The following is a 12,161-nucleotide window of genomic DNA, read 5'->3' on the forward strand; positions in this document are numbered from 1 at the left end:
CATTCATCTGTGTCAAGACTTGTACCAACAGAGGATGTGTGTGTCTGGGTCCCATCACGGACTAAAACACAACTACTTACTGATGTCCTTTCGGGGAGGGAAACTTCCGTTGTAACCTGGTCTGACCTACATGTGGCTCTCATCAACATCAATGTGAATGATTCTTAAATGTCTTCAGGAACGGGCATTATATGTTGGTTCAGTCAGCGGCGCCCACATCCACGGAATGAAAAAAAATAAAACTGCCACTTGTTCTTCAGTCCCCTCTATCGTTGGAATTGACATTTATTTTCTGCTCCAGTTCGATATCTGTATCATCCCGGGTATCTCCCTTGCTCCCCGTCCTTCCCTCTGCTTCGTCCAGTTGCTTTTCCTTTCTTTGTACCTGCTTCCTGCTCGTTCATCTATCCGATGGTTCCCTTCTTACTGCTGTCCCTGTGCATAATACACCACATTCCTCTTCATGCCAAACATTGAAGATCCTGTGTGGCATACACATGTGGAAAGGGTGTTTCCTTCTGTGGGCATAACTTGAGCTGTGGATGGGGCGCTGCCTAAATATCAGAGGTCGCTCCGTACAGACATATATCCCTCAGAGGCTTGTGAGTCTTTAGAACTCTCTGCAAATGTGTGGGATGCAAATACTTTGAATATTTTAAGGCAGATGTGGCGATGTTTTTGTTAAGCAAGTGGGTGATGGATTAGAGTTAGAGAATCTTAGAGATTTACAACATCGGGTGTGTGCCGACCATCAAACACCTATCTCTCCTTATCCACTTTTCCAACTCTTACTCCGCTTCCTTGTATCACAATGCTATTCCAAGTGCTCATCGAATCCCTTTTTAATTGTTGTGGGAGTTCGCGCCTCTACTGACCTTTCAGAAACAGAGCTCCAGATTCCCCGCCACACTCTGAGTGAAAGGATTTCACCTCACATCCCCAAATAAATCTCCAGCCCCTCTTTCCCTGAGATCTTTGCACCCACCCCCTCCACAATCGTCTTCCTATTCACCCGATCTATGTCCCTCATTTTTGGTACATCTCCATTATTTTGTTATCAGGGGCAGGAGGGGTTCAGATGTGAGGTTACCATCAGATCGGGCATGCTGTTATTGAATGGTAGAGCAATGTCGGTGAGGGCGAATGGCCTCATCCTGTCCATTGTTCTTGTGTCCCTATGTTTCCCACGGAAGGTTGCCTCTCCCTGACCAGCCAGTCTGCCTGATGGGTCCCATCTGCTTTACCTTTTGAACCTGTACCACCCTTCAGCAAGTTTCCCATCACACATCCACTGGCCTGAACAATCTGTGCCGCTGCATTCGGTGCTCCTCCATGGATTCTCCAGCACCGTGTGGTTCCCACAGGGGTCGGAGGGCGAGGAGAAGGTGACTGAGAAACAAACAGAGTTTAAGGTTAGTGCCATTGTGATGGGCAACTATACCTGCAAAGTGTGGCCTGTACCTGGTCAAGTGGGAATAACCTCAGCCAGAATCTTCAGTCTGGTCTCCATTCCCCAGATTAAAGCAGAGGCCGTCCATCCTCCTTGGTTATGATGGAAAGGTTAATAAATAAATTACTACATATTTGATGTGATTTGTTTCATTATTGTCATATATATTAGGATACAGTGAGCAGTAGTGTTTCCTCTGCGCTGTGCGGGCAAAGCACACTGTTCATAGTGTAAATAGAAAAGAAGGGAACGTCATGGTGTGGAATGTTCTGTTACAGCGATAGTTCGGGTGTGGAGAGCGATCAACGTAATATAAGGTACACCATTCAAAAGTCTGATGGCAGCAGGGAACAAGCTGCTTTTGAGACGGTTGGTACGTGATCTCAGATATTTGTATATTTTCCCTGATGGAAGTAGTTGGAAGAGAGGATTTCCGGGGTGCGTGGGGTCTCCCCTTCAATCCCGTCCATTTGCTATGGCTGATCAACCTAACCTACACGTCTTTGGACACTAAGGGTAATTCAACATGGTCAGTCAACCTAATCAACGCATCTTTCCACCTAACCTGCACATTCTTGCGCATTAAGGATCAATTTAGCATGGCCAATCCTCATAATCAACAAACCTTTGGACACTAAGGGGCAATATTAACGTGGCTAATCCACCGAAACTCCACAACTTTAGACACAAAGGGGACAATATAGCATGGCTAATGCACCGAACCTGCACAACTTTGAACACTATGGGGCAATTTAGCATGGCCAATGCACAGAATCTACGCATCTTTTAGGCAAATGGAACATTTACCATGGTCAATCAACCTATCCTGCACATTCCTGTACTCAAAGGGGCTATTCAGCAAAGCCAATTCACCTAATTTATACATCTTTGCAATGTGGGCGGAAGCCAGATCACCCGTTCGAAACCCACCCAACCACAGGTAGAACGTGCAAACTCAATTGACAGTGTTCCAAGGCCAGGATTGAACACGGATCGCTGGCACTATGAGGCAAAAGTGCTAAACACTCTGCCACAGTGCCGCCTATCCCCAGTTGCCGCCTTGAGAAAGTGATGGATGAGCCACCATCTTGAACCGCTGCAATACCGTGTGCTGCACGTAGAAGCACCCATGGCGCTGTTAGCAAGGGAGTTCCAGGATCCCCACCCCAGAGACAGTGATGGAACGGTCGAGATGTTTACACTCAGGGTGCTAAATGATTTGCAGATGGAACATCCTGGTGGTCGGTGTTCCCAGGTATCTGCTGCCCTTTTCCTGTTGGATAGTAGAGGTCGTGGATTTGGAAGGTGCTGTCGAAATGAAAGCAACTTGAAAATTTAAATAGGCATGGTTTAGCCCCTCCAATCACTATTTGGCATCTCCGTCAGCCTTGAATAGCCCACATAAATTATATCCACTGGGAGCCTATCTATGGTTTAATTCACTTGGTCTTTCTCCAGGTAGCAACATCATTCACCATCTCCAGTTCACACAGTAATGATGCCCTGTTTGACCTTCACTGGCTAATAACACAATGAACGTCTCGAGTGTACACACTTAATTTCAAATGATACGATTTCTTCACCCATTCTCAATATCTCTCGTTGACCATCTCATGTTCCTACGTTATCATCACTATTGCAAGCTCACTCCCCTAAATACCACCCTCTCCCTTAGATTCCATCTCATAGTCATAAAGTCATTGACGTTTAGAGTATGGAAACAGGCCCTTTGGCCCAAAGTGTCCATGCCGCCCTTTCTTTTTAAACCCCCTAAACGAGTCCCAGTTGCCCACATTTGGCCCATATCCCTCTATACCCATCTTACTCATTTAACTGTCTAAATGCTTTTTAAAACATAAAATTGTACTCGGATCTACTACTACCTCTGGCAGCTCGTTGCAGACACTCACCACCCTCTGCGTGAAAAAATGCCCCTCTCAACACTTTTGCATCTCTCCCCTCTCACCTTAAAACCATGCCCTCTAGTTTTACACTCCCCTACCTTTGGGAAAAAATATTGACCATCTAGCTCATCTGTGTCCCTCAATATTTTATAGACCTCTATAAGATCACCCCTCAGCCTTCTACGCTCCAGAGACAAAAGTCCCAAACTATCCAGCCTCTCCTTATAACTCAAACCATCAAGTCCCGGTGGCATCCTAGTGAATCTCTTCTGCACTTTTTCTAGTTTAATAATATCCTTTCGATAATAGGGTGACCAGAACTGTGCATCGTATTCCAAGTGTGGCCTTACCAACATCTTGTACAACTTCAACAAGACGTCCCAACTCCTGTATTCAATGTTCTGCCGATGAAACCAAGCACGCTGAATGCCTTCTTCACCACTCTGTCCACCTGTGACTCCACTTTCAAGGAGCTATGAACACGTCCCCCTAGATCTCTTTGTTCTGTAACTCTCCCCAAAACCCTCCCATTAACTGGTTCAATCCACCAAAATGCATCACCTTGCATTTATTTAAATTAAACTCCATCTGCCATTCGTCCGCCCACTGGCCCGATGAATCAAGACCCCATTGCAATTGGAGATAACTTTCTTCACTGTTCACGATGCCACCAATTTTTGTGTCATCTGCAAATTTACCAACCATGCCTCCAATATTCTCATCCTTGTGGAACTCGGGAATCGTTTCCTTTCAATATGGATTTTCAAAATCTACATCTTCACCTGGTTTTGAAAAGTGTGGAAATGTTGCCATGAATAACAATTACTTACTCAGGTAACCCAGAAAGAGCATCTGGCACCTCATATCCCCTGCGATATTCTGAAAAGGGAAACACAGAGTTAGGATTAGAGTGAATGAAGGTGATAGGGTGATTGAGGGAATGGTTGTACAGGGAAGTAGCCAGTGGATGAGTAAGAATACCTACTTAGAATGGGGTTAGCTAAAGCCTTCATCATTAGCATCCCAAGAGGTCGAGGGAAGCATGACAATCCCTCTCCAGAGAGACTGGAGTTACAGAGGTGAGCTCCATTGAACATAGAAACATTGAAACTAGAAGCAGGATTCCATTCAGCTCCGCAATTCATTTTGATCATAGCTGATCATCAAATTCAATATCCTGATTCCCTCTTTCCCCCATGTCTTGAACCCTTTAACCCCAAGAGCAATATCTAATTCCTGCTTGAAATCAGATCACCATTTGGCCTCAGCTGTTTTCTCTGATAATGAATTTCACATATTCACCCGTCTCTGGGTGAAGACGGTTCTCCTCACCTCATTTCTAAAAGGTTTACCCCTTATCCTCAAACTGTGGCCCCTGGTTCTGGACTCCAAACCATCGGAACAGTGTTTCTGAATTAATGCTAATCCTGTCAGAATTGTATATGTTTCTATGAAGTTCCCTCACACTCTTCTAAACTCCAATATATATAATCTGTACCGTTTTAGTCTATCCTCATGTGATTGACTAGCCATCCAAGTAATCAGCCTGATAAACCTTCGCTGCACTCCCACTATAGCAAGAACATCCTTCATCAGATAAGGATATCAAAACTGGACACAATAGTCCAGGTGTGGCCTCATCAACACCCCAGACAATTGCAGTATTACCTCCCTATTCCTATTGTCAAGTCCTCGCAGCATGACGACCAACATACCGTTTGCCTTCTTACTCATCTCTGATTGTACCCTACAGTCAGAGTTCAGCTCCACCTCTCCCCCACTGAGGGCCATGTATCCAGGGAGAAAACCCTTTCCTTCCCCAACACTGGGACTCTTATCGTGGCAAGTAAAATCTAATCTCTCCTCCTTACCGAGACACAGCAAGCAGAGGTGAACTCTATGCACATGCATGTTCCTGAATGAAGAAGAATTGTATTTTATTATGTTCCTTTGCAGGATGTTTGTAGCAAGCCCTGGAAGTTGCCCGCGCCATTTTGTCTGTAACCTGTGTCCTCGAAATGTCACTGAATAAATATAATGGCCATCCTGTTTATTTTTAATCAGGACTAATAAATCCTTATGATGCTTTTGAATTGCTGGTTGGAGCATGATTGACAAGTCAGGTGATGTAAGGGGACATTTTATTTTTCACAGTAAAGTCCAAGTTTTTAGTTTTCGTTTAGTTACTGGTGGAAGCTGGTGTGAGCCCTGATCTCTCTCTCTCTCTCTCTCCAGAGTTTTAATCCAACATTCAAATGACCAATTCACCAGGCGTTCCAAAGCTGAAAATCCATCATCACGCAAATTTACTTGCCTCTTATGCCAAGTCGAGAAAGGGGAGCATTCTTTGGAATGGTGTTTGACTTGGAACATCATAGATAGCGAGCTGTTAAGGATTATACTGTATCATATTTGAGTCTTGTACTCGGTAAAACTTATGCTTATTCTTCTTATTATATTGTAACTGTGTTATTAAATGAACTGTGTTTGATGAAAGCTTCCCAGTGGGTCACCTGAATCATACCTGGAGTGAAACAGCTTATGCTCACCCGTGCCAAACTCAAAAATTAAAAAGAAACTCAGGGCAGGATTTTCCGGCCATCTTCTCCCCAAGTCCGGAAAATCCCGACCGAGAACAGCTTGGTACGTGTTCCGCCCAGTAAGATTCTCGTGGCGGGCAGAACGGTAACATTCCGCCCTTATGGTCGAGAGAGACTTCAAATAACACCTTGGAGTTCCTCGCCTGAGACTCTCTCGCAAGAAGAGAGAGATAAAATCATCAACGTCTCCGAATCTGGTCCTGCAGCAATATAGGAACGTAAGAACATAATAACTAAGAGCAGGAGTTGGACATCTGGCCCCTCGAGCCTGCTCCGCCATTCAGTAAGATCATGGCTGATCTTTTCATGGACTCAGCTCAACGAACCCGCCCGCTCACCATAACCCTTAATTCCTTTACTGTTCGAAAATTATCTATCCTTGTCTTAAAAACATTCAATGAGTTAGCCTCAACTGCTTAACTGGGCAGGGAATTCCACAGATTCACAACCCTTTGTGTGAAGAAGTTCCTCCTCAACTCACGCCTAAATCTGCTTCCCCTTATTTTGAGGCTATGCCCCCGAGTGCTAGTTTCACCCACCAGTGGAAACAACTTCCCTGCTTCTATCTTATCTATTCCCTTCATAATCTTACATGTTTCTATAAGATCTCCCCTCATTCTTATGAATTCCAATGAGTATAGCCCTAGTCTACTCAGTCTCTCCTCATAAGGCAACCCGCTCAACTCCGGAATCAACCGAGTATATCTCCTCTGCACCCCCTCCATTGCCAGTATATCCTTTCTCAAGTAAGGAGACCAAAACTGTACACAGTACTCCAGGTGTGGCCTCACCAGCACCTTATACAGCTGCAACATAACCTCGCTGTTTTTAAACTCCATCCCTCGAGCAATAAAGGACAACATTCCATTTGCCTTCTTAATTACCTGCTGCACCTGCAAACCAACTCCTTGAGATTCCTGCACAAGGACACCTAGGTCCCCCTGCACAGCAGCATTCTGGAATTTTTTTACCGTTTAAATAATAGTCCATTTTGCTGTTATTCCTACCAAAATGGATGACCTCACATTTACCAACATTGCACTCCATCTGCCAGACCCTCGCCCACTCACTGAGACTTATAGTTGTGTCAACCACAAATCAGGCATCTTGAAAGCTCAAGTGTTCATGACTTCTTGACCCACTGATCAAGGGCTCTGCCCAATCTCCAATGCATTCTAACATCCAAAAACAGTCCTTTATAGAGGTCCTCTCTCCCTCTCTCTCTCTGTGGGTAAATCGTGCTCTCTTGAGTGAATCCGAGCAAGTTCCAATGTTTGAGTTTATTTGATATAAGGGTTACCAATGTCCGGCTGATTACCTGAGTCTCCAAAGGCAGTGCAGCGGTGTAAGAATCGGTGGGTTTCGCTCACTTGCTTCCTCCCGAATCTCAGGTACAGTCTGCACAGAGTGGTGCCAGTCCCAATCAAAGGAAGTCCTCCATCACACAACACTTCACTTTTCCTGTGTGGTTGATGGCATGGCAGGTTATCCTTAGCACACAAAATTCATCCAGTGACGTAATCTATGCAAATGCTTTTAATGAAGATAAGAACTAGCGAGTGTATAAACACAGGAAACAACACTGCTCTCCCCTTACCAACCAGCTGGCCCTGCTTATCGTATCAGGACCAATGGTGACACAGTGGTTAGCGTTGCCAGGAACCCATCTTGGACTGTGGGTGAATGGCTGTGTGGTGTTGCTATGCTCTCTCCACGTGTCTGTGTGGCCTTTCGCTGGCGATTCCCATTTCCACCCACAGACCCAAAAATGTGCAGGTGACGTGGATTGGCCATGATAGATTGTCCCCTTTTGTTCCAATGATGTGCACGGATTGGCCACGCTAACTTGCCACATAGTGTCCAAAGTTGTATAGGTTAGGTGGATTGGCCATGGTAAATTATCCATTAATGACCAAAGATATGTAGGTTCGATTGACTATCCATGATAAATTGCTCCAGAGAATCCAAATATGTGCAGGTTAGGTGAAACGGCCAGGCAAAATTGGCCCTAACTGTCCAAAGATGTGCAGGTTAGTCGCATTGACCGTGCTAATTTGCCCCTTAATGTCCAAGGATGCACATGTTTGTCATGTTAATCATTTTAAATTGCCCTGTGTTATCCAAAAATATGTAGATTATGTGGATTAGCAATGGTAAATTGCCCTTGTCTGCAAAGATATGTTGGTTAACTTGATTGTCATTGCTAAATTATCCCTTAGTGTCCAAAGGCATGTAGTTCATGTTGATTGTCAATGGTAAATTCCCACTTTGTCTCCAAAGATGTGTCAATTAGGGAATCAGCCATGCTAACTTGCCCAGTCGTGTTCAAAGATGTGCAGGCTAGGGGGGTTGGCCATGGTAAATGCGCGGGTTTACGTCAATCTGGGAGCGGTAGTTAGGCTCAGGGAAGGTCCTCTTTCTGAAAGCCGTTGCTGACTCGATGGGTTGAATGGCTCCATCTGCACGGTAGGGATTCTATGGATTATAAAGTGTCAGAGACTTTTGTTAAAATAATGTTCTTCCCATCTCGGTCTTAAATGACATCCCCCTTATTTTGAAATAATGTCCCCTGGTTCGGGACTCTCCAACCACGGAAATCATATCACCCTACATCGACCCTTTCCATCCCTTTAAGTATTGGTTTCGATGAGATCGCCTCTCATCCTTCGAGACTCTAGGGAATACAGGTCCCGGTTTGTCCCAATCTTTCACCATCAGACAGTTCCACCAAGCCCGGAACAAGTCTGGTGAAATTTCGTTGCACTCCCTCTGTGGTAAAGCCACCCTTTCAGAGATAAGGAGCCCAAAACTCCAGGCGGTCCTCTAAGTGTGGTCGAACCAAACTCTGATGCAATTGAAGGAATACCTCACTCCTGTACTCAAATCCTCTGGTGATAGAACAAAGAACAAAGAACAAAGAAAATTACAGCACAGGAACAGGCCCTTCGACCCTCCAAGCCTGCACCAACCATGCTGCCTGACTTAACTAAAACCCCGTACCCTTCCGGGGCCCATATCCGTCTATTCCCATCCTATTCATGTACTTGCCAAGACGCCCCTTAAAAGTCACTACTGTATCCGCTTCCATTACCTCCCCCGGAAATGAGTCCTAGGTACCCACGGTTCTCTGTGTAAAACGTCTGCCTCGTACATCTCCTTCAAACCTTGCCCTTGGCACCTTAAACCTATGCCTCCTAGTAATTGACTCTTCCACCCTGGGAAAAAGCTTCTGACTATCCACTCTGTCCATGCCTCTCATAATCTTGTAGATTTCTATCAGGTCTCCCCTCAACCTCCGTTGCTCCAGTGAGAACAAATGTAGTTTCTCCAAGCTCTCCTCATAGCTAAATTCCTCCATGCCAGGCAACATCCTGGTAAATCTTTTCTGTACCCTCTCCAAAGCCTCCACATCCTTCGTAGTGTGGCGACCAGAATTGAACACTATATTCCAAGTGCGGCCTCACTAAGGTTCTATAGAGCTGCAACATGACTTGCCAATTTTTAAACTCAATACCCTGGCCGATGAGGTCAAGCATGCCATCTGCCTTCTTGACTGCCTTCTCCACCTGTGTTGCCACTTTCAGTGACCTGTGTACCTGTACACCCAGATCCCTCTGCCTATCAATACTCTTAAGGGTTCTGCCATTTACTGTATGCTTCATATCTGTATTAGACCTTCCAAAATGCATTACCTCACATTCTATTAGCATTCCTGATAGCTCGCCGCACCTACATGCTAGCCTTTGCTGACTAATGGGCAAGGACATCAGGCTCCTTTGGCGATCTACCCTTTCCAATTTCTTACCATATCTTGCCATGTCGGGTTCTGGCGTGGGTTGACTGAATCATTGCTAAAATGATGATTCCCCATTGAAATAGGCCCCGGAAATTGGGGCAAAGTTTAAAAAATAAATGATCGTCCATTTCAGATGGCGAAGGGTGATGGGATTTGGAGTAATTTCCTCCCCAAGGGACATCAGTCTCCCTCAGTGTTCTTCGTCTGCGAACAAGGGAGGCTTGGATCATTGAATAACTTTGAGGTTCGATTTGACATGGATCTGACTGACAAACGAAGTCGACCGTTATGAGCTCTGCGGACAAGACAATGGAGTAAAGTCCACACTCAGATCAGCCATGCTCGAATTGAACGGGATGGCAAACTTCAGATGGGGGAGGAGGGATTGTCCTATTGCTATTGCTGATTATCATTATTTAATGATAGTTGTTGACTTTTGACCATGGGGCGTGGACAACACACATGCAATCGTAAGAGTTAAGAGCAGGAGTATTGTCCACTCGTCCCTCGAGCCTGCCCCGTCTTTATGAAAATCATGGCTGCTCTGGGTCGTAACCTTAACCTCCAAATTCCTGCCTCATCCCCGATGACATTTCACCTCCTTGCGGATCAGGAGACAGAGGAGCATAGGAATTAGGAGCTGAAGTAGGTCACTCAGCCCTTCGAGTCTGCTCTGCCATTCATTCAGATCATGGCTGAACTCTCCATGGTCTCAGATCCACACCCCCGCCTGTTCCCTATTTCCCTTTATCCTATTCTCTTTATTCGAAATATATTTGTCTCCTTAAAACCATTCAATAATTCAGACAATATGTCTATGTGGCAGTGAGTTCCACAGGTTCACCACCCTCTGATAAAGTAGCTCATCCTCCTCTCAGTTTTAAATCTACCGGCCCGGATCGTCTCCCAGCGATCTCTTCTTCCAGATTGTCCCACAAGGGGAATCATTTTGTCTACGTTTATTTCATCAATACCTTTCAGTGATTTGGAGCCGGGATTCGGGATGTTTGCGACAGGGTCCAAGTATTCCTTAAGTGGGAGGGAGAGGAGCCAGAGGTCGTCCTCCATACTGGTACCTCCGACGGAGGCAGGAAAGGGGAAGGGGTTATGAAAAGAGAATATAGGGAGTTAGGTCGGGAGTTAAGTAAAAGGAACGCTAAGGTAGTAATCTCAGGATTGCTACCTGCGCCACGGGACAGTGAGGGAAGGAACGAAATAAGGTGGAGGATGAATGAGTGGCTGAGGGATTGGAGCAGGGGCCAGAGATTCAGGTTCCTGGATCATTGGGACCTCTTTAGGGGCAGGTGCGACCTGTACAAAAAGGACGGGTTTCACTTAAATCCCAGGGGGACGAATATCCTGGGGGCGGGAAGGTTTGCTAAGGCTACTGGGGACAGTTTAAACTGGAATGGTTGGGGGGTGGGAATCAAAATCTGGTGACTGGGAGAGAGGAGGTTAGAGTAACAATATAGGGGCTGGTCGGCAGTGTGAGGTAGGATAGGCAGGTGATGGGGAAGGGGAGCTCTCAGACCGAAGGGTTGAGGTGTGTATATTTTAACGCAAGGAGTATAGTGAACAAAATGGATGAGATTAGAGCGTGGATCGCTGCTTGGAAGTGTGATGTGGTGGCCATTGCAGAGACTTGGTTATCTCAGGGTCAGGACTGGGTACTTCAAGTGCTGGGTATCAGATCTTTCAGGAGGGACAGGGAAGGAGGCAAAAGAGGTGGGGGAGTGGCACTGTTGATCAGGGATAGTGTCACAGCTGTAGAAAAGATGGACACCACGGAAGGATTCTCTACTTAATCTCTGTGGGTGGAGGTTCGCAACAGGAAAGGGTCAATAACTTGACTGGGTGTTTAGTATAGGCCACCCAATAGTAGCAGAGGTGTGGGGGAGCAGATTGGGAAGCAGATCCTGGAGAGATGTGATATTAACACAGTGGTCGTGATGGGAGATTTTAATTTCCCAAATATCGATTGGAATATCCCTCGGGTAAGGGGTTTAGATGGAGAGGAGTTTGTAAGGTGTGTTCAGGAGAGCTTCCTGACACAGTATGTGGAGAAGACTACAAGAGGAGAGGCTGTGCTTGATTTGATATTAGGGAATGGACGTGGGCAGGTGTCAGATCTATCAGTGGGAGAACATTTTGGGGATAGTGATCATAACTATCTCCTTTACACTAGCATTGGAGAGAGATAGGATCAGCCAAGCTAGTAAAGTGTTTATTTGGAGTAAGGGCAACTATGATGCTATTTGGCAGGAAATTAGAGGCATAAATTGGAAGGAGGTTTTCTCAGGGAAATGTACAGAAGAAATGTGGCAAATTTTCAAGGAGAATTTGTCTGGAGCTCTGCACAGCAATGTTCCAGTGCGACAGGGGAGTTATGGTAGGTTACGGGAACCGTGGTG

The 12,161-nt window shown here is 45.6% G+C and overlaps 1 long non-coding RNA gene across 1 annotated transcript; it reads right to left on the bottom strand.

Annotated features, from left to right (window-relative positions):
* Window positions 1-1,315: 1,315 nt before the first annotated feature.
* LOC144486245 (uncharacterized) lies at window positions 1,316-7,298 on the bottom strand. Its single transcript, XR_013496236.1, has 3 exons — window positions 7,273-7,298; window positions 4,185-4,233; window positions 1,316-1,389 (listed from the first exon to the last, which is right to left on the bottom strand). It is a non-coding gene; the product is annotated as an uncharacterized LOC144486245 (long non-coding RNA).
* Between the last annotated feature and the right edge of the window lie 4,863 nt (window positions 7,299-12,161).

This window comes from Mustelus asterias, unplaced genomic scaffold (genome assembly GCF_964213995.1).
Source record: "Mustelus asterias unplaced genomic scaffold, sMusAst1.hap1.1 HAP1_SCAFFOLD_306, whole genome shotgun sequence".
Classification (NCBI taxonomy): Eukaryota; Metazoa; Chordata; class Chondrichthyes; order Carcharhiniformes; family Triakidae; genus Mustelus; species Mustelus asterias.